The sequence below is a fragment of the Saccopteryx bilineata genome, chromosome X, assembly GCF_036850765.1.
Source record: "Saccopteryx bilineata isolate mSacBil1 chromosome X, mSacBil1_pri_phased_curated, whole genome shotgun sequence".
NCBI lineage: Eukaryota > Metazoa > Chordata > Mammalia > Chiroptera > Emballonuridae > Saccopteryx > Saccopteryx bilineata.
Genome location: NC_089502.1, coordinates 89,352,952 through 89,373,995, shown reverse-complemented (window position 1 = coordinate 89,373,995; position 21,044 = coordinate 89,352,952). Strand labels below are relative to the sequence as shown.

At 39.0% G+C, this 21,044-nt stretch overlaps 1 protein-coding gene across 2 annotated transcripts in view; it reads left to right on the top strand.

Moving 5' to 3' along the window:
- Positions 1-803: 803 nt before the first annotated feature.
- The window catches only part of GABRA3 (gamma-aminobutyric acid type A receptor subunit alpha3), a 428,833-nt gene continuing 408,592 nt past the window's right edge, over positions 804-21,044 (top strand). For both annotated transcript variants that reach the window (XM_066250025.1, XM_066250022.1), the window contains exon 1: positions 804-949. The gene's annotated coding sequence lies outside the window, so the exon portion shown is untranslated. The remainder of the gene's footprint in view (positions 950-21,044) is intronic.

The following is a 21,044-nucleotide window of genomic DNA, read 5'->3' as shown; positions in this document are numbered from 1 at the left end:
TTTCTGTTTTTCCTGAAGGGAAGCCATAGCTGACAGTTTTGAATTGGGTTTATACTTCTACTTGGTTGGGGGTGGCCATTATGTCATTAGGGTATCAATGGAGCTAAACCCTATCTTCTTGGGGGGGGGGGTGGGAATGACCACCTTTGATGTACAATTTTTTTAAAACTCATTTTTGTCCTTAGAGATGGAATGTGAGCAGACAAGATTGTCAAACCTTTGTTTGGAGCCTGGGCTAAGAATCTGTATTCTTAGGGATTTAAGAGAAACAGACCACTTCCCTCTATCTTGAAGCAGCTAGTAAGCATCACACATCAGCTATGGTAATCCATACTTCCTTTATCCTCCTATTCACTTTTACCCTTTTGCTCTCTTTCCCTTCCCCTTGTCTCCTCTGCTCCTCCCCTTCTCTTTTGCTTCCCTCGATTTCTCTGCTGGATACCTAAAAGAAAAAAAAAACACATTACTTTAGTCTTTCCTAAAACAAGCACAGATCCAAAGCTTTGCAGCTCTGTAGTCGGAGCCTCAGCATAGCCAGGAGCCCCAGCATAGCCGCGTGCTCAGCATCAGTCTGTGGTGAATCCTAAACCAGCAACGGGGGAGGGGAGGTTAGAAGAAAGGAGAAAGCAAGGAAGGGAGAGAGAGACAAGAGGAGGAGGGAAAGAGGGAGGGATAGGGGGTAGAGAGAGAGAGAGAGAGAGAGAGAGAGAGAAGAAAGAGAAGGGGGAGGAGAGAGAGGAAGAGAGAGGGAGGGAGGGTGAAGGAGAGCGTGAGCGCGCACAAGCCAGCAAGCAAACCAGAGAGACAGAGACAGAGGAGAGAGGGACCAGGATAGAGACCCAGAGAAAGAGAAGAGGAAGCCGAGCTCTGTGAGGGCTCAATCTCCAACTTGTTTCAGTTCATTCATCCTTTCCTTCTGTCCATTTCGGGGAAGTGACTGTGGTGCTTGGTAAGAAACCTAGATGTTCCTCCTTCTCCCTCCCCCAATCTCAGGTCTCCTTTAGTGATAGTATCTTTCCCCGTACTGAGAGTCTCCTTGGCTTGGCCGGGATGGCGAGACATGCTTTGCAGCTGTGATGCTATCCTGGGTTCCTCAGAGGGGCTGGTGAAAAGCACAGAGTCGGCATCTGGGCAGGGAGGCACTGGGGTAAAACCTGATTTGGGAGGGGGGAGGGGTTGTGATGTGGTGTATATGATGTGTGATTTGCTTCATTGTCAGTGAATTGTTTTGTTCCTCTTTGGAAGCAGGTCAGCACTGACCTTGCAAATTGCTTGTGGGGGCCCAGCAGCTGCTGCAGAAAACCACCGAGTGGCCCCTAATCAGAGCAGACAGCACTGTCATGACCCCCCAGACAGCCTTAGGCGCAGGGATGGGGTAATGGCTGAAGCTTCATTTCTCCTTTAACTCTTTCTCTGCAGCTGCTTTTTGTTGCTGGAAATGAGAAAGGAGAATACCATGCAGTCCCTTTCCCCGCCTCCCTATTGCCTTCCCCAGATGCAATTAAGTAGAAAGTTGTAAATAACTGCTGTCTTTAAAAGCAGATTGAGACCTACCCCCTTCCTTGAGGAGGCTCATTGTGGGTTTGGGCCTGAGTTTCTTCACAAACTTGGAAGGCTTCTCTTGCTTCCTGGTGGGAAAAACTCCATTGCCTGTCCACTCCCCATCCCAGGTAATTGAGCTGACAGGCAAGACCGGAGACAGGCTTACCCCATCCCACTGGCAGGCATGGCATTTGGTCCAGCTATATCCTTGGGAGGGAAAAAAGCACCTGATGGTTTTCTGGAACTGTTTCCAGTATGCTGCTCCTCTGACTGTGGCTGAGGTTGGCATAAGTAAAAAGACTGGAGGAGAGATTGCTGTTGGTTTAGAGAGACAGGATAAGGAGCTAGGATTTCTCTTGTGAATGATATGGTTTATTGAGGGTCAGCAGGTTCTGAATGTTTGAAGCCATCAAGGACTGGCTGAAGGTCTTGTAGTATAGCCTCTCTGAACTGGTAGGGGAAGGGATCTGGTTGCTTGATGGGGGCTTTTTGCATTATTAACACTGACATGTCCATGATAGTAATTATAACATTAACTTTACTAATTGCTAATATTGCTGACTGCTTAGAAAGTTTTGGAAGTTGGGCTGAGGGTTTAATGTGTATTATTCTTATATCAACCCTATGAAGCAGATACTATTACTATCTTTGATTTATTGAAGAGAAAACTGAAGCACAGAAAGGTTAAGTAACTTGTCTAAGGTTACAGAGTAATTAAGTGTCCCAATTGGGAATTAAAACACAAACAACCTGTTTCTAGGATGCATAGTCGAGAACAGGGGTAGTCAACCTTTTTATACCTACTGCCCACTTTTGTATCTGTTAGTAGTAAAATTTTCTAACCGCCCACCGGTTCCACAGTAATGGTGATTTATAAAGTAGAAAAGTAACTTTACTTTATAAAATTTATAAAGCAGAGTTACAGCAAGTTAAAGCATATAATAATAATTACTTACCAAGTACTTTATGTCGGATTTTTGCTAATTTTGGCAGAATAAATCTTTATAAAACAACTTACTATAGTTAAATCTTTTTATTTATACTTTGGTGGCTCCACTACCACCCACCATGAAAACTGGAATGCCTACTAGTGGGCGGTAGGGACCAGGTTGACTACCACTGGTCTAGACCATTAAACACTACTGCATCCTTGGGAAGAAATTTTGCACCTTTCTCTGTTTAGAAATGGTGCTGCTTGGATAGACTTTTTTTGGGGGGGGCAAAACTAGTAGCTCGACCATTGTGTAACATAGGACGAACTTAGATTGGGGCATAGTGACTAACCATTGTCGAGTCAAGCCTCACCTGGCTTTTCTGTAGGGGATTCCCCAAAGGATTTCCTTAACCAGTTTGCTTTCCTTTGAAAAGGATGCCTGGAAAACCTTCACGTTGCCAGTGTCATAGCCTCATCCATCTCACATTGAGCAAGAAACTATTCCTTTTGGGACCAAATCTTGCTCTTTATTTCCTGAGATTTAGGGTCACTCTGTCCTGACTATTTCAGAATACTAAAACTTTGAAACTGGAGTGATCCCTAAAAATCATTAAGCTCTATTTCTCTACCCATTTCTTTAATTTTCTCTAAGCATTCAATTCATTGGGTGATTTCTATTTGAACTCCCTTGCAGTGATAGAGAGCTCATTAGATGGCTATTCCTGTCTTTGAATAACTCTGATTGTCAGAAAAGAATCTCCACTATAAGTCAAGCTCTGTCTCATCATACATTTATTCACTGAAACAAATTTGCTTCTTCTTAATTATAACTCTTCAGATAGTTGAAGACAGCAATCATACCTTTCCCCTCAATCATCAGATCTGAGAGGAGCACAGGTAAAGGGTTATCATTTGCCTAATTTTGGGGACTAGGCTTTTATCAGTATGCTCTATTATCCCATTGTCTGATTATCAGCCACAAACTGGTCATACTGATCTTTCTAAAGCAGCATTGATAGTGTATATTTTCTTCCTTGGAAAATCTTGCTATTTGTTATCAAATGGACTGATGGAAACAAAGAAGCTCTCTTTTTTTCCCTAAAGACAAAGAATCAGTTGGTGCTAGTATTTCTGAAGGCCCAGAAGATCTTTTTAACAGTCAGACAGTAGTCATGTGGGAAGATTTCAGAAGCAGGGTTAAGGAAATTATCATAAAGGAAACAGTTGAAATAGTGATGATTCAACGTTCACACAATATATGGAAGGAAGAAGAAAAAATTGCTTTTGAGATACTTTCTGATAAAACAATGACATCATTGAGGGATGGTAAGAGTGAGATTGGGAGAATAAGAATAAGCATGCAGTATGCTAAAGTGGAAAACTGACTTGGGGTTAGGAAACTTGAGTGCTCTTCCTAGCTCTGCTAGTTTGCCAGTTGCCTTGGATACATGGCTCTCTCTCGATGGACCTCAGTTTTTTCATTTATAAAATGATGAGGTAGACACTATCACCTCTGCAGTTTTCTGTCTGAGTTAAATTATGAAATTTTAAAGTTCTAATGGGCTTCCGAAATCATTTAAACCAGTGCTTCTCAAACTTTAATGTGCAAAAGAATCCCCTAGGGATCTTGTTAACATGCTAATTATGATTGAAAGAATCTGGGGTGGCACCTGAGATTTTGCACTATAGCAAACTGCCAGGTAATCCTGAACCTGCTGTTCCAGTGCTTTACAAACTATCTTGGTGAGGGACCGGTTTTATTTTTTTCTTTCAAATATTTCAACCAATCACATACTGTCTTTAGTAAAATACATTAAATACAAATTAAAAATTTGAAAAAGACATACAAAATGTAAGTTTATAGTTTTATTATTAGCTTCAACAGACACATTACTTTTGTGAAATTGCTATAATGTTTCTGCCTGGTAATAAGCATTCACAGACAGGTACTGCTCTGTGGACCACACTTTGAGCTGCACTGGTCTAAGCTATTTGCCCATCTAATAATTTAAGAAGCCCAGATTAGGGTCAGTTACAATTTCTAAATCTGTCAGATGATCTTTCATCCTAAAGTTAAATATATTCTTTGATAGAGAACTTAATATCCTTACACAACAGGTTTTGTGAATATCATAACATTGTTTTTAAAACTTATATAAATGCCACTCTTAGATTAAATATTTTAATCAAGTAAGAAGCTATATCAGCCCAGTTTATTGTACCATCAGCCAAAAGCCTAGTATATGGCATAGAGTAAGTACTTAATAAATGTTTGTTAAGTGAATGAATGAACCACTGGTGTTAGTTATGCCTTTGGGGTCATACTGTCATTAAAGAAAGGTAATTTTTGTTTTCTTCCAGCCTTTGAAAGGCAATATTTATCCTATTTTATAAATTTCTATGGTAAATAGAAGGCCAGCTTACCTGCTCCAGAGAGCTACCTGGCATCCCAATTTTACTTTGAAAGAATTATAGGGAGCTAGATAAAGATTTTATGCACTCTAAGTCCCAAGCCTTTACCTTTAACTCAGTCATTCATCAATTCAATCAGTAAACAGCTATTTATTCAGTGATGTGTTTAGGCACCAAGCAGATAATACAAAGGTGAGCAAAACAGACACTATTCTTGCTTACTTGAAGTGTTTAGTCTGATGGGGAAAAAACAATCAGATTATTACACAATTATGTTATTTCAGCAGCAATAAATACGTTGAAGAAGAATATGGGCATGGGGGCTATAAAGGCAAATAATAGGAAACTGATCTTAGCTTCGGTTTAAGAAATGCTTTTTTGAAGAAGTGATATTAAGGCTCAGTAGAAACATGAAGGTGGGGTGGAAGTTATGGATGAAGTAGAATAGTTTTCTAGATGAGATGAAGAACATGCAGGAACACCATGAGATGAGAGGAGCATAGTGAATTTGAGAAATTGAACAAAAGCTGGAATGGCTGGAATGGGCCATTGGAAGGATTGTGGTCTTTATTCCAGAAATACTGGAATAATTGACTGGAATAAAAAACTGATTAAGGCTTTTAATAAGGGCTACTGATATGGCCTAAACTGAATCCATTCAGTTGATATTTTTGAGTGCATGCTATGAACAAAGGCAATGTGGGAGATATTGACTGACTTAAGAATAGCCTCTGTAAGAGAGACAAAAAATATACAAACAACTATAATACTTGAAGAAAGAGAACCACACCCATAAAAGAGAGGCAAAGTGCTTGTAGCCAAAGAGATCAAAGACAGTTTCTGAAAGTCATGTTTGAACTGGGCTTGGAAGATTAGACAAATTTTGAATATGCAGAGTTTGGGGGGATGGGAAAAGTGTTCTAGGCAGAGGCCATAAAGGCAGAGGGCATGCATTCGGAACAGTGAGGAGTTCAGTTGTGTTAAAGTGTGTGGTGACAGTATGTAAAAAATGTTTGGCAAGATAGGTTGAGGGATTGACTGTAAATAAAATAGAATGCCAGCTTGGCAAAATTAGCATTTTGTTTAATATACTGTAGAGAAGCAACTCCCTCATTTTATGGCTGAGAAAACTGATCCTGAGAGGGGGAATGACTTAATTTGACTGAGGTCACATAAGTAGTGCTATTGCTATAGTCCAGCAGGAAGTATATTTGAAAAAAATGTGGAATTGAACCTCTGGAAAGAACTCAACTGGAGAGAGCAATCTGAGTGTCACTGAAAAAGAGGCAGTATTTTATTATTATTATTATTATTTAATAATTTTTTAATTTTTTATTTATTCATTTTAGAGAGGAGAGAGAGAGAGAGAGAGAGAGAGAGAGAGAGAAGGGGGGAGGAGCTGGAAGCATCAACTCCCATATGTACCTTGACCAGGCAAGCCCAGGGTTTCGAACCGGCGACCTCAGCATTTCCAGGTCGACACTTTACCCACTGCACCACCACAGGTCAGGCAAGACGCAGTATTTTAAGTAGAAAGAAGGGATCCAAGGAATGGGAAAGCAAAGATGAGCCTTTGTGAAGGCTACAGGGTAGGAGACGTCAGACATGTGAAAGGAAAATTAGAAGAATTCAGTATTATGAAAGAGTCAAGAGAAGAGAGGTCTTATCCATTGGTTGGACAAATATTTTTAAATACATATAATTTACTAAGCACAAAGAATGTAATGGTGAACAAACTAGACATGGTTGTTGCCACCTTGGGGCTCATGGTTTAGATGGGAAGATAGAAGTTGTTCTACAAACTATTGAACTACATAGTTACACACTGTGATTACTGTGTAGAGGAAAATGTACTGCTTTTTGAAAAAAGGTGTGGTCAACATTATTAGACTTTTCATCAGAGTCGAGTACTGATAAATAATCCCCCTCCCTACTTATAGTCCTCCCTACTTTGAAGCTTACAGTGCTTACTAATGATTAAGATTGGATGATGCTTATCTATTTTGCAGGTGTTTGGCAGATGATACTGTTGTAAGATAAAGTAAGGTTCCCTTCAGCCTCATGCCCATAGGAGCACAGGCTTACTTAAAAACCGGGTTACATATCATGTTGCTTAACTAACTCTCAATGAGCCAGCCATCTTCTCAGATGCCCTGACTCTCCCCATTTAACAAGTTAGAGAAAGAGGCATTTGATAAGAAACAGTGAAGAATTGAATATTTAAAATTTATTTTAAAATGAGATTTCAGCCTAGTTTAGCTTCCAGTTCTGGCTTGGATGCTTAGTTTCTTGTGACAAATCACTTGTCTTGTTTAAGCCTCATTTTCTATAACTGTAAAATGAGGAGGGATGAACTAGACCTAGATGATTTATAAAGACTCCCCTAATCCCCAGCTGTAAGGTTCTATAGTTCATGTTCTGTTCATTCTCATGGTCCTGTGCAGGTAGTTCAGACTCAGTTACTTATTTAAGCAACACTAAGAATTTTATATGGAATTCTGAAAACTGCTAATTTTGGTGGAATTATTCACAGGGTTTGGAAGTGTCATAAGTTGACACTTTCCTTGTTTTCTTCCTGAGACTACTGAAATCATGGCTGTCCTGAAAGCTAATGAAAAAAACTGACTGTATTCTAAAATCTTAATAAATCTGGATATTGGGTGATAGTTCCACTCCTGCTGGTTTGAAATAAAGGGGAAATGAAAAGAAAATGGGGCAGTTTTCTGTGAAATAGAGGTGAGGTGATTATCTCATATTCTGAAATGTAGTGATCTAGGCAATCTCTTCCTAGGACGGAAGATATATAGTAAAAGAAAATATTGGTTGGTAGGTAAAAAAGCATAATTTATACTTAAAACATGATGTTAAAGGTACTGATATTTTTATACAGTGTGTGTCCTTATCATACACAGAAAGAAGACTGCAAATCTCCAGGTTATATATTTTAAAGGGTGCATTACACTTTCAAGATGATTATTAAAGGAATCAACTATTACATAGTTTTCTTTTTCTAACAAAAGGGAAGGTAAATGTGATCATAGCATAAAATAACATTTTAAAATAATACAAGAGGATCACAGAAATAGCAGGGTCCTTACTAATTATATAATGGTAGTCTCATCACCCAGTACATATGGTCATCTATTTTCAGTGTGAATAGTTCCAGGAAAAGTTGCTCAGAACTATCTGATAATAGTTGTAATTGTTAGCAAGTTCCTCTTCATACTGACTTGAAATCTGTCTTCCAAATCTAACCCATTGGTCTTGCTCCTTGGAGCATAAAGGAATGCTGAGTAATTTTCATTTCCCTTTCTTGTAATAGTCATTTAAAACTTTAAAGATAGTTTGTTCTTTTTATTTTTTTCTCCAGGCCATATATTCTTGAGCTCATATGATATATATCTTCTATAGGAGATGCTTTAGTATTCAATACCACTCTTAATATATAATGTCCAAATCTGGGCCTTGTATTCTAGTGCATGGCTGACCAGCACTACCATTTAAAAATTGTACATTCATTAATCTATCTTAAATCTGTAACATCTATCTTAAAACTGTTTTTTTTCTAGTTAGAGAAATAAACTAACCTTTTAATAGATAATTTGGAAAATGATAAGGAGTTAACACAAATAAACTCTAAATACTTAGTCCAAAGATAACTTGCTGAAGTTATCTTTGTTCCAGATGTGTTTCCATAATTAGGATACTGCCTTCTATGTACTATTTTATATCCGGTTTCTCTATTGGTATTATATTGTGAGCATTTCCCCATGTCACTCAACCTTTAAACAATTTTAAGAGCTGCATAATTTTCTGTTGTACAGTTTATACCATAATTCTTAAACAGACTTCATATTGTTCATTTAAATTATTTTCAATTGTAAGTTATCATGAAGAGCACTGTAATACATACCTTTATACATATACCTTTGCTTCTTTGATCCTCACCACTTTCATGTCTTTATTTAAACTTCACCTCAGTGAGGTCTTCTGTAATGACTACATATAAAAATGCAAACCCTTCTTGCACGCACACTCACTCTTCTTTCTTGCTTTATTTTTTTCTCCTCGGTCTGTATAATCATCTTTAGGTTAAATATTTTACTTATTTATTGTCTGTATTCTTGTATTAAAATGTAAACCTCATCTAACTTGTGGTGGTTCAGTGATAGAGCATTGACCTGGAATGCTGAGGTTGCTGGTTTGAAACTCTGGACTTGCCCAGTCAAGGCACATACAAGAAGCAGCTACAAGTTGATGCTTTCTGCTCCTCCTCTCCCACCTTTCTCTCTCTCTCTCTCTCTCAAATCAATAAATAAAATCTTTAAAATATGTAACCCCCCAAAAATATGTAAACCCCTTGAACACAGGGATTTTTTTTCTATTTTATTCACTGTTGTATCTCTCAGTACCTAGAACAATGTCTGACACAGTGTAGTAGATCCTTACTAAAGATTTATTAAATGAATGATTTTAAGATGGGTTTTTATAAAAGGCATTACTGGGCCTAAGGATATTAAAGGCTCTTGATATATGTGAAAAGTTGTCCCACTATATAAGAGTTAATTTCTGTTGTTTGACTTATGCCAGTGCATGCTGGCTATTGTCATTCTTTTAAAAGCTTTGCCAATCTGATGGAGGCAAATAGTATCTTATTGTTTTAATATACTTCTTTTATTATAGTAAGCATGAATACTTTCTTGTTTCTTGGTCACTTTTGTTTCCTTCCTATGAACATACTGCATACATTTTTCTATTGAGAAATTACAGATATCTTTTTTTTTTTTTTCATTTTTCTGAAGCTGGAAACAGGGAGAGACAGTCAGACAGACTCCCGCATGCGCCCGACCAGGATCCACCCGGCACGCCCACCAGGGGCGATGCTCTGCCCCCCAGGGGGCGATGCTCTGCCCATCCTGGGGGTCGCCATATTGCGACCAGAGCCACTCTAGCGCCTGAGGCAGAGGCCACAGAGCCATCCCCAGCGCCCGGGCCATCTTTGCTCCAATGGAGCCTCAGCTGCGGGAGGGGAAGAGAGAGACAGAGAGGAAGGTGCGGCGGAGGGGTGGAGAAGCAAATGGGCGCTTCTCCTATGTGCCCTGGCCGGGAATCGAACCCGGGTCCTCCGCACGCTAGGCCGACGCTCTACCGCTGAGCCAACCGGCCAGGGCCACAGATATCTTTTTTAATTGATTTTAATTTATTGTGTTTACATAGATTCAAGTATCCCACTGAATACATCACCCCCCACTCCCATGTTCCCCTCTACATCCCCCTTGCCATATTCATTTGTATGGATAATGTTTACATTTAGTAGACATTATTCTTTCTTCTGTGGGATATGTGGAAAATATTTTTACCAAGTTTGTGTTTGTTTTTTAAAGTTTATTTGTTAATTTATTGGTCAACATGGTTTGCCAAACCATACAGGTTTTAAATGTACAATTCAAGAACCTCCAAAACACTCTACACACTGCATCATGCTATCCTCCTCCCCAAAGTCTCTTTCTGCCCACATTACCCTGCACCTTTGCCCTCCGCCCCCTAGATTAACCTCCTCTTTCCCTCTGACAATAGACACTCTTGTCTGTATCTATGTTGTGTATATATAGTTTTTGGCTAATCCCTTCACCTTCTTTGATCAGTCCTCTCTTCTCCCTTTCTGCTAACAACTCTCCGTCTGTTACTTGTGTCTGTGCCTCTATTTCTATATTTTTCCTCAGTTTATTTTGTACATTAGATTCCACATGTAAGTGAGATCATATTGTATCTGTCTTTCTCTGCCTGGTTTATTTCACTTGGCATAATAATCTCCAGGTCCATCCATGCTGTCACAAAAGGTAAGATTTGCTTCTTTTTAATGGCTGTGTAGTATTCCATTGTGTAAATGTACTACACATTTTTTATATACTCATCCACTGATAAACACTTGGGCTGTTTCCAGATCCTGGCTATTATAAATAAGGCTACTATGAACATGAGGGTGCATATCTTCTTTTGAATTAGTTTCAGGATTCTTAAAATATATTCTTAGAGGTGGGGTCACTGAATCAAAAGGCAGACCTATTTTTAATTTTTTGAGGAAACTCCATACTGTTTTCCACAGTGGCTGCATATATCATGTTCATAGAAAGTATTGACATTAAAATGTTCATACTACCCAAAGCAATTTATAGATTCAATGCAATTCCTATTAAAATACCAATGGCATACTTCACACATCTAGACCAAATGTTCCAAAAATAATACAGTGTGTCCGTAAAGTCATGATGCACTTTTGACTAGTCACAGGAAAGCAACAAAAGATGACAGAAATGTGAAATCTGCACCAAATAAAAGGAAAACTCTCCCAGTTTCATACCTATTCAGTGCAGTTCAATTTGGGCTAACAGACAGATTTTTTTAAGGCTCCTTAGGTAGCTATCCCATATAGCCTCTACAGACTTGTCACTGACTGATGGCCTACCAGAACTGGGTTTCTCCACCAAACTGCCGGTTTCCTTTAACTGCTTATCCCACCGAGTAATGTTATTCCTATGTGGTGGTGCTTCGTTATAAATGTGCCGATGTTCACGTTGCACTTTGGTCATGGATTCGAATTTCGTGAGCCACAGAACACACTGAACTTCCCTCTGTACCGTCCACATCTCGACTGGCATGGCCGTGGGCTGCTCCACTGTATACAAGGTATTTCATCATCATCTGCACATGCGCAAATGCTGCCACACCATCCTACAGAAACTGGGAGGGTTTTTCTTTTATTTAGTGCAGATTTCACATTTCTACTGTCTTCTGTTGCTTTCCTGTGACCGGTCAAAAGTGCACCATGACTTTACGGACATAATACTGAAAGTCTTAGCAACAGCAATTAGACAAGAAGAAGAAATGGTATCCAAATTGGGAAGAAAGAAGTAAAACTGTCATTATTTGCTGATGACATGATACTGTACATAGAAAACCCTAAAGTCTCAGCCAAAAAACTACTAAATCTAATAAATAAATTTGGCAAAGTAGTAGAATACAAAATTAATATTCAGAAATCAGTGGTATTTTTATATACCAGTAATGACCTATCAGAAAGATAAATTAAGAACACAACCCCATTTACTATTGCAACAACAAACAATAAAATACCTAGAAATAAATTTAACCAAGGAGGTAAAAGACTTGTACTTGGAAAATTATAGGACATTGAAAAAAGAAATTGAGGAAGATTGTATATTTTTAGAAATTTATCTATTTTGTCCAATTTTTTGGCATATAGATTTTCATAGTATTTTCTGAGAATCTTTTGTATTTCTGTCATGTCAGTTGTTACTTTTCCCCTTTCATTTCTAATATTATTTATTTGGGTACTTTTTTTTCTTGATGAGACTGGTTAAAACTTTCTAAATCTTGTTTATCTTTTCAAAGAACCAGCTCTTCTTTCATTGATCTTTTGTGTGCTTGTGCGTGTGTGTGTATTAGTCTCTATGTCATTTACTTCTGTGTCATTGTTTTCTTTCTTCTACTTCCTCTGGACTTTGTTGTTATTTTGTAGTTCTCTAAAATGTAGGGTTAAATTGTTTACTTGAGATTTTTCTTCTTGGTGTTGGCCTATAATGCTCTATGAACTTCCCTGTCAGGGCTGCTTTTCCTGTGTCTCATAGCTCAGTGGTCCCCAACATTTTTTGGGCCACGGACCGGTTTAATGTAAGAAAATATTTTCACGGACCAGCCTTTAGGGTGGGACGGATAAATGCACAAAATAAAATTATGCAACCGGCGTAAAAACTGTGGTATTTTTAAATATAATTGTCGAACTTACAAGACAAGCATCAAGAGTGAGTCTTAGACGGATATAACAGAGGGAATCTGGTCATTTAAAAAAATAAAACATCATTCAGACTTAAATATAAATAAAACGGAAATAATGTAAGTTATTTATTCTTTCTCTGTGGACCAGTACCAAATGGTTTTGGCTTGTTCTATGTTCATTTTCATTTATTTCAAGAAATTTTTTATTTCTTCCTTGATCTCATTGTTAATCCATTTGTTGTTTAATAACATGCTATTTAGTCTCCAAGTGTTTAAATGTTTTCCAGTTATTTTCTTTACTGTAGTTGATTTCTAAATTCATGCCATTGTGGTCAGAGAAGATGCTTGATATGATTTCAGTCTTTTGAGATTTGTTTTGATGTGTTTGTGACCTAACATGTGGTCCATCTTAGAAAATATTTCATGTCCACTTGAGTGTATATTCTGCTGCTTAGGTGTGAAATTCTCTAAAGATATCAATTAATTCCTGATCTAGTGTGTGATTTAAGGATGCTGTTTTCTTGTTGATTTTCTGTCTGAAAGATCTATCCATTGATGTCAATGGGTTGTTATAATCCCGTACTGTGACTGTACTGTTGTTGAACTCTCCTTTTATGTCCAACAAAATCTGCTTTATATATTTAAGTGTTCCTATATTGGGTGCATAAATATTTACAATGGTTATATTCTCTTGTAGTGACATTCATTGTCCCTTACTATAGCCTTTTTTAAAGATTGTTTTTCAGATATAAGTATTGCTACCCAGCTTTTTTTTTCTTTTCTATTTGCATAGAGTATTTTTTGCCATCCCTTCACTTTCTGTTTATGTGTATCTTTTGTTCTGAGGTAGGTCTCTTTTAGATAGCAAATATAGGAGTCATGTTTTCTTTCTTTTTTTTTCTTTTTTTCTTTTTCTTTTTTTTTTAAGCTGGAAATGGGGAGAGACAGACAGACTCCCGCATGCGCCCGACCGGGATCCACCCGGCACGCCCACCAGGGGCAACGCTCTGCCCACCAGGGGGCGATGCTCTGCCCCTCCGGGGAGTCGCTCTGCCGCGACCAGAGCCACTCTAGCACTTGGGGCAGAGGCCAAGGAGCCATCCCCAGCGCCTGGGCCATCTTTGCTCCAATGCGGGAGGGGAAGAGAGAGACAGAGAGGAAGGAGGGGGGGTGGAGAAGCAAATGGGCGCTTCTCCTATGTGCCCTGGCTGGGAATCGAACCCAGGTCCCCCCGCATGCCAGGCCGACGCTCTACCGCTGAGCCAACAGGCCAGGGCCAGGAGTCATGTTTTCTTATCCTTTCAGCTTCCCTGTGTCTTTTGGTTGGAGCATTTAATCCATTTATATTTAAGGTTATTATTGATATGTACATATTCATTGCCATTTTGTTATTTTAACCTATTTTCCTTTTTCTTTTGACTTCTTTTTACCTTTCCTCTTCTTATAGCAGGCCCTTTAACATTTTCTACAATATTGGTTTGTTGGTAATTAACTCCTTTAACTTTCTTTGGGAAGTTATTTATTTGTCCTTTAATTTTAAATGATAGCTTTGCTGGATAGAGTAGTCTTGGTTGTAGGCTTTTTTAAAAAATCACTTTGTATATTTACTGACAATGCCTTCTGGCCTGAAGTGTTTCTATTGAGAAGTCATACATCAGCCTTATTGGGATCTTTTATAGGTAACTAATTGCTCTTCTTTTGTAGCTTTTAGGGTTTTTTTTTTTTTTATCCTTAATGTTTGGCATTTAAATTTATGATGTTTCTTGGTGTGGTCCTCTTTGGGTTCATCTTGATTGGGATCCTCTGTGCTTCCTGAACTTATGTGACTTTTTTCTTCAACAGGTTAGGGAGTTTTCACCTATGATTTCTTCAGACAGGTTCTCTATTCCTTGTTTGCTCTCTTCTTCTTTAGATACCACTGTAATGTGGATATTGTTTCACTTGATGTTGTTAAAATGCTCTCTTAGAGTTTCCTCAGCCTTCTTAAGTCTCTTTTCACTGCTCTGCTTTTGTGCTTACTGTTATGTTGTCCTCTAAATTGCTCATTTGATCCTGTGCTTCATTTAACCTGCTGTTGATTCCTTCTAGTGCAGTCTGCATTTCAGATATTGTATTCATTATTCCTGACTGGTTCTTTTTTTATTGTTTCAACATCCATTTTAACACTTACTATCTCTTTGTTTAAGTTCTACTCAGATCATCCATTCTTACTCTTAAATTCTTGAGCATCCTAATAAACATTATTTTAAACTCTGCCTCTGGTAGTTAGGTTGCTTTCATTTTATTTAATTATTTTTCTGGGGATTTCTCTTGTAGGTATATTTGGGTCATATTTCTTTGTCTTCTCATTTTGTATGTGTATTAGGTAGCTCTGGTTTGACTCCCAAATTTGTTGTGATGTCTCTATGAGGAAGGTGGGATCAGTAGTATCAACTTCCAGGCCACCTGAGCTCCTTGCTCTAGGAATGTTTCTTGTGGGATATACAGTCGTCCCTCACCATATCGTGGTTCACTTTTTGTAGTCTCTCACTGTATTGAGGATTTCTAAATTATATATATCTAATTTTGTATTGTGGATTTTTTTCTATATTGTGGGATTTTGCAGTATATAGGTATTTTTATATTTATTATCTTAATTATTTAGAAAGTGTTTAAGAGCATAGAAAGTGTTTATAAGAGTGTGGGAAATGTTAATAACAATGTGGGAAAGGTTTATAAGAGTGTGAGGAGGGTTTAGAAAGCCTTAAAATATATGTAAATAATAAAATAAATATAAGGTCACTACTTCACAGATTTCTGCCTATCATGGGGGTTATGGAACCTAACCCCCACGATAGGTGAGGGACCACTGTATACAACCTCCTGTTGTATATGTATCTTGAATACTGCTGGCCCTTTTTTTGAGTGGAGTTAACCTTTCAGGCTGGCTAGCTCTAAGGGTCAACCTTGATCACTGTGTTTGAGATGCTGTGCAGTGGCTGTCCTCTGGGGAGGACTTAGTCCCATCAGGGTCTAGTTCCTGCTGGACTTCTCCTTTGGGTGTGCTGCTTGTGTTGCTGGTTGGTATAGGAGTGGTATAGTCTGAAACCCACTACTGGTTATGTTGGTTCTGGATCCTGTGAAGTAGGGTTTGGGTCTGAGTCAATGTCAGATGTTGTTCATAATCAGCACTGGGCTCCCTGTCTGGGGCTACTACTATGTTAACTGTTTATGCCTGTTTTTACTGTGGCTGGTTATATGCAGAATGGATTAACCCATGTATAATGTTTGACTTCCTCCTGCTTAGAGCTGAGGGCAACTCTTTAAAAAGGCCCAGGCTCCTTAAGATTTAGCTGCACTTGTCAGCTGTTTTACCTCCCTTTGAAGTTGCCTGGTATTCTCCCTGAGCCTTCTTCAGGAAGACTGTTGAGTGAACCCAGATTGGCCTCTCCCCACTGATCCTTCCATTGGGTGCAATCTTGGTAGGGCAGGACAACTGAGGTCAGTAGGACAACGGTAGTGGGACCCCTATCTGGGAGGTCTCTTGGTTAGGCACTCAGTGTGGGGAAAGTGGCCCCTACTCCAGAGCCTAATTCCTCAACCACTGCTGGATACTCCAATTCTATTTCCCTTGGAGGAGTAAGCAGGTAGTTCAGGTTAGGTGGGGTTGGCAGTTCCCTCATTGGACTTTCTTTCAGATGTGGAGCCCAGGGGTAAGCTTGAGAGACTCATATTGGGGCTGTTTGTGGCCTATTCCACAGGAAGGAACTAAGCACTTTGTCTGGTCTCCTGCAATAGGTTCTAAGGAACTCACTCTTTGAATGTATGAGTTATAAACCTCTTGCCCTTGCTCTGCCCCCTGCAGAACTGAGTCAAGTGGGGCAGGGTATCTTGGATTTAGCAGTGCTAATCAAAAAAGCTTCTCTTTGGGGGTGCTGCCTACAGTCCTGCATAAAGGAATGGGGTACTTATTTACCTTCCTAATGTAGCTTGGGCTGAGCTCACAGAGGAGGCAGGAGTCACCACCCCCACTATACACTTTTCACACACCCCTGCATCTACCCATCTGACTCCCAGGCTAAACCTTCCCTGGGGAAACAAGCTTGGAAAGTCATGGCTCTCTGAATGTCACTGTGATCTCCTAGCACTTTCTGACCAAGGCCAGATCCTAAAGAAGTCCTGGATCTCTGCAGATTTAAGCTCTCTTAATGCTTCATGTACTCACACTGGGCAAGGCCAGGCCTAAAGTTCTAACTCTGCAGGCACTCAGCTTTCTTAACACTGTGTTCTTTTTTTAAGGTCCCACCAACTTTCCGCCTTTGGGGACAGTGCTTACCAGCCTATGGAAAGGGAGCTTGGACCTCTTCTTCTTCCTGAGGTAGCTGTACTGGCAGGGAGATTGGAGTTGAGTCTCTATGATGCTTCCACACTCCACAGCTCTTGATTTTCTGATTTCCAGTTCAAAGTTTCCCCTCAGCGACAGGCCTTGAAAGTCCTAGCTTGGCATAACTCTGCTCTTTCAGCACTCCATGCACTCACTTTAGGCAAAGCTGGGTCCAAACATCCTGACTCTGGATAGCACTCTGCTCTTCCAGCTCTATTTCTAAGGCCTAACCATCTTTCCCCTTTGGGGATGGAGCATGCCAGCCTGGAGAAGGGGAGCTGGGATCTCTTCCCTTCCCCAGGCATAGCAGAGGCTCTAATCACCAGGGAAATAACAGTTGTGTCTCCATGATGACTCCAAACACCCCTGCTCCTGCCCATCTGGTTCCCAGACTAAAGCTTCTCCAGAGACAGCTGTGTTCTGAGGGTGAGGAAGGCTGGCCTTCTTTTAAGGGTCCCACAGTTTAGTCACCCTCTCTGTCTCCACCAAAAGCTTCCTAAAAAAGGCACTGCAAAAAATACTGTTAGGATTAAGCATGGCAGAGTGGCCCTGTTGGCAGTCCTGGATCGGATGTGCAATACCCTGGCTGCAATAATAGGAGTGGCAGTACTTAGGAAGGTAGTATCCGAGGCTCTGGCATTCAACTTCAAATGCAATGCAATCTCCTCTTTCTGTTGTTCTGGATTGGGGATCCTTGCGAGGGTTTGAGATCTGCACTCTCCCAGGGAGAGGGAGCTCTACTGAGTTGATATTCCTCTGGCTTGTCAGCCACTACACATTAGTGGAAGGGTTAGTTCTTTTCCTGCCTCCACCCTCTTTACCAGTATCTTTGTGGCTTTTCCTATAAATTCTTGTTTATTATTATTCAGTTTAGCTATCCTTCAGTTGGTTATTCTGGTTGAATGCTCGATGTTACAGCTGTGAATTGGGTTTGGGGCCAGGATACGTGAGTGTGGTGTTCACCTACTCGGAAAATCATTTTGGAAAAATCTCAAGTTTGTGTTTTAAATGAAATTTTATGCACAAATTAACTATTTTGTAATTATATAAATCGTTTTATTTGTAATTTTTTGAGTATTATTAATTTTTAAAAATTTTATTTAGAAAATTAAATTTAACAGGGTGACATTGATCAAAAAAGTACATAGGTTTCAGGTAAATATTTCTAAAGCATTTGAACTGTTGATTATGCTGTATACGCATCACCCAAAGTCAAATCATTTTTTGTCACTTTATATTTCTTTCTCTAGTATTACTACCTCCACTCCGTCCCTTTCCCCCTGCGGACCACTTCATTTTTATCTATGTCCATGAGTCTCAGTTATATATCCCACCTATGTGTGAAATCATACTGTTCTTAGCTTTTTATAATATATTCATTTCACTTAGTATAATGTTCTCAAAGTTCATTCATTTTCTCATAAATGCCACTATGTCATCATTTCTTATGGCTGAGTAGTATTCCATTGTATAGATGTACCACCCCTTCTTTATCTACTCCTTTATCGAGGGACATTATGGTTGTTTCCATATCCTGGCCACTGTGAATAATGGTGCAATAAACATGGGGTGCCTGTGTCTTTACAATGTATTTGAGTTTTGGGGGTAGGTAGATACATAGTAGAGGGATTGCTGGGTTATACGGTAGTTCTATTCTTAACTTTTTAAAGATCCACCATACTTTCTTTCATAATGGTTTTACTAGTTTACATTACCACCAGCAGTGAATGAGGGTTCCTTTTTCTCCACAGCCTCTCCAAAACTTATTATTACCTGTCTTGATAACAGCCAATTTAACATGTGTAAGGTGGTTTTGATTTGCATTTCACAAATAGCTAGTGAAGATGAACATCTTTTCATATATCTGTTGGCCATTGTATATCTTTTTGTTTGACAGAGACAGAGAGAGGGGGACAGATAGGGACAGACAGACAGGAAGGGAGAGAGAAGAGAAACATCAATTCTTCATTGCAGCTCCTTAGTTATTCAATGATTGCTTTCTCATATGTGCCTTGATTGGGGGGTTACAGCAGAGCAAGTGACCCCTTCCTCAAGCCAGAGATCTTTGGGCTCAAGCCAACAACAAAGGGGTTATGTCTATGATCCCACGATCAAGCTGATAAGCCCATGCTCGAGCCAGATGAGCCTGTGACCAAGCTGGCAAGCTCGGGGTTTTGAACCTGGATCCTCCGTGTCCCAGTCCAACACTCTATCTACTGAGCCACTGCCTTGTCAGGCTGTATGTCTTCTTGAGAGAACTGTCTGTTCTTTTCTTTTCTTCATGTTTCAATTGGATTGTTTGCTTGTTTGTTGCTGAGCCTTGTGAGTTCTTTATATATTTCGGATATTAACCTCTTATTGGAACTGTTGTTGGCAAGTATCATCTCCCGTTTAGTTGGCTGTCTTAGTTTTGTTGTTGGTCCCTTTTGCTGTGTAGAAGCTTTTTGGTTTGATATAGTCCTATTCGTTTATTTTTGCCTTTATTTTCCTTGCCTTGAGGGTCATATTTATAAATTGTCCTGTTACCAATTTTAGAGGAAAAGCCATCATTTCTTAAATGTTTAGTATGATATTAGCTGATGGTTTGTCATATGTGGCCTTTATTATGTTGAGGTACTTTCCTGCTATTTCGATTTTATTCATTGTTTTAAACATAAAGGGATGTTTTAGCTTATTATATGCCTTTTCTGCATCTATTGATAAGATCATATGACTTTTGTTTTGTTGATGTGGTTTATTACATTGATTGATTTACATATGTTGAACCGTCTTTATGCTCGTAAAATTGTTGTCTTTTTTTTCCTTACAATCGCTCAATTTGCTAGTATTTTGTTTAGTATTTTTGTGTTATTATTCATTGGAGGTATTGGTCTATAGTTTGTGTGTGTGTGTGTGTGTGTGTGTGTGTGCGCGTGCACACGCACGCATGTGCATGCGTGTGCACATGCATTGTCCTTGCCAGGTTTTGGTATCAGGGTTATGTTGGCCTCATAAAATGTGTTAGGGAGGTTTGCTTCTTCTATTTTTATAAAAGACTTTGACAAGGATAGGTACCAAATCTTATTTGAATGTTTCGTAGAATTTACTAGTGTAGCCATCTGGTCCTGGACTTTTATTTTTAGGGTTTTTTTTGATAGTTTCTATTTTCTCCGTGTTTATGGGCCTATTTAGGTTTCCCACTTTGTGACTCAGTCTAGGAAGATTGTATAGTTTTAGGAATTTGTTCATTTCATCTACGTTGTTGAATTTGGTGACATATTTTTTATATTATTCTACTATGATATTTTGTATATCCATGATGTCTGTAGTAAATTCTCCTCTTTCATTTTGGATTTTGTTTATATGTGTCTTTTCTCTTTTTTCCTTAGTGAGTCTAGCCAGTGATTTTTCAATTTTATTGATCTATTCAAAGAACTAGCTCATTGTTTTATTAACTTTTTCTATAGTTTTTTTTTTGTATTGTATTTCATTCAGTTCTGCTCTAATTTTTACTATTTCCTGTATTCTGCTGATTTTGGTTTTCATTTGTTCTTTTTCTAGTTCTTTAAGGAGTGATGTTAAGTTGTTTATTTGGGGTATCTCTTGTTTCTATTTTATTATAATATTAATTTATTGTGTTTACATAGATTCAAGTGTCCCTCTAAATAAAAATCTCTGATCCCCAACCCAATGTCCCCCATTACACCCCCTTTGTACCTCTCCCCCTAACTCCCTCCCCCTTCCCTCTAGGATTTGCTGTCCTGTTACCTATATCTCTGTGTTATGTATATATAATTTCACTAATCCCTTTACCTTCTCTGATCTCATGTCCTCATCACCCTTCCCTTTGACTGTTATACCTCTGGTCCCTGTAACCCTGCCTCTGCCTCTATTCTGTTCCTCAGTTCACTTTGTTCATTAGATTCCACATATAAATTAGATCATATGATATTTGTCTTTCTCTGCCTGACTTATTTCACTTAGCATAATAATCTCCAGGTCCATCCATGCCATGAC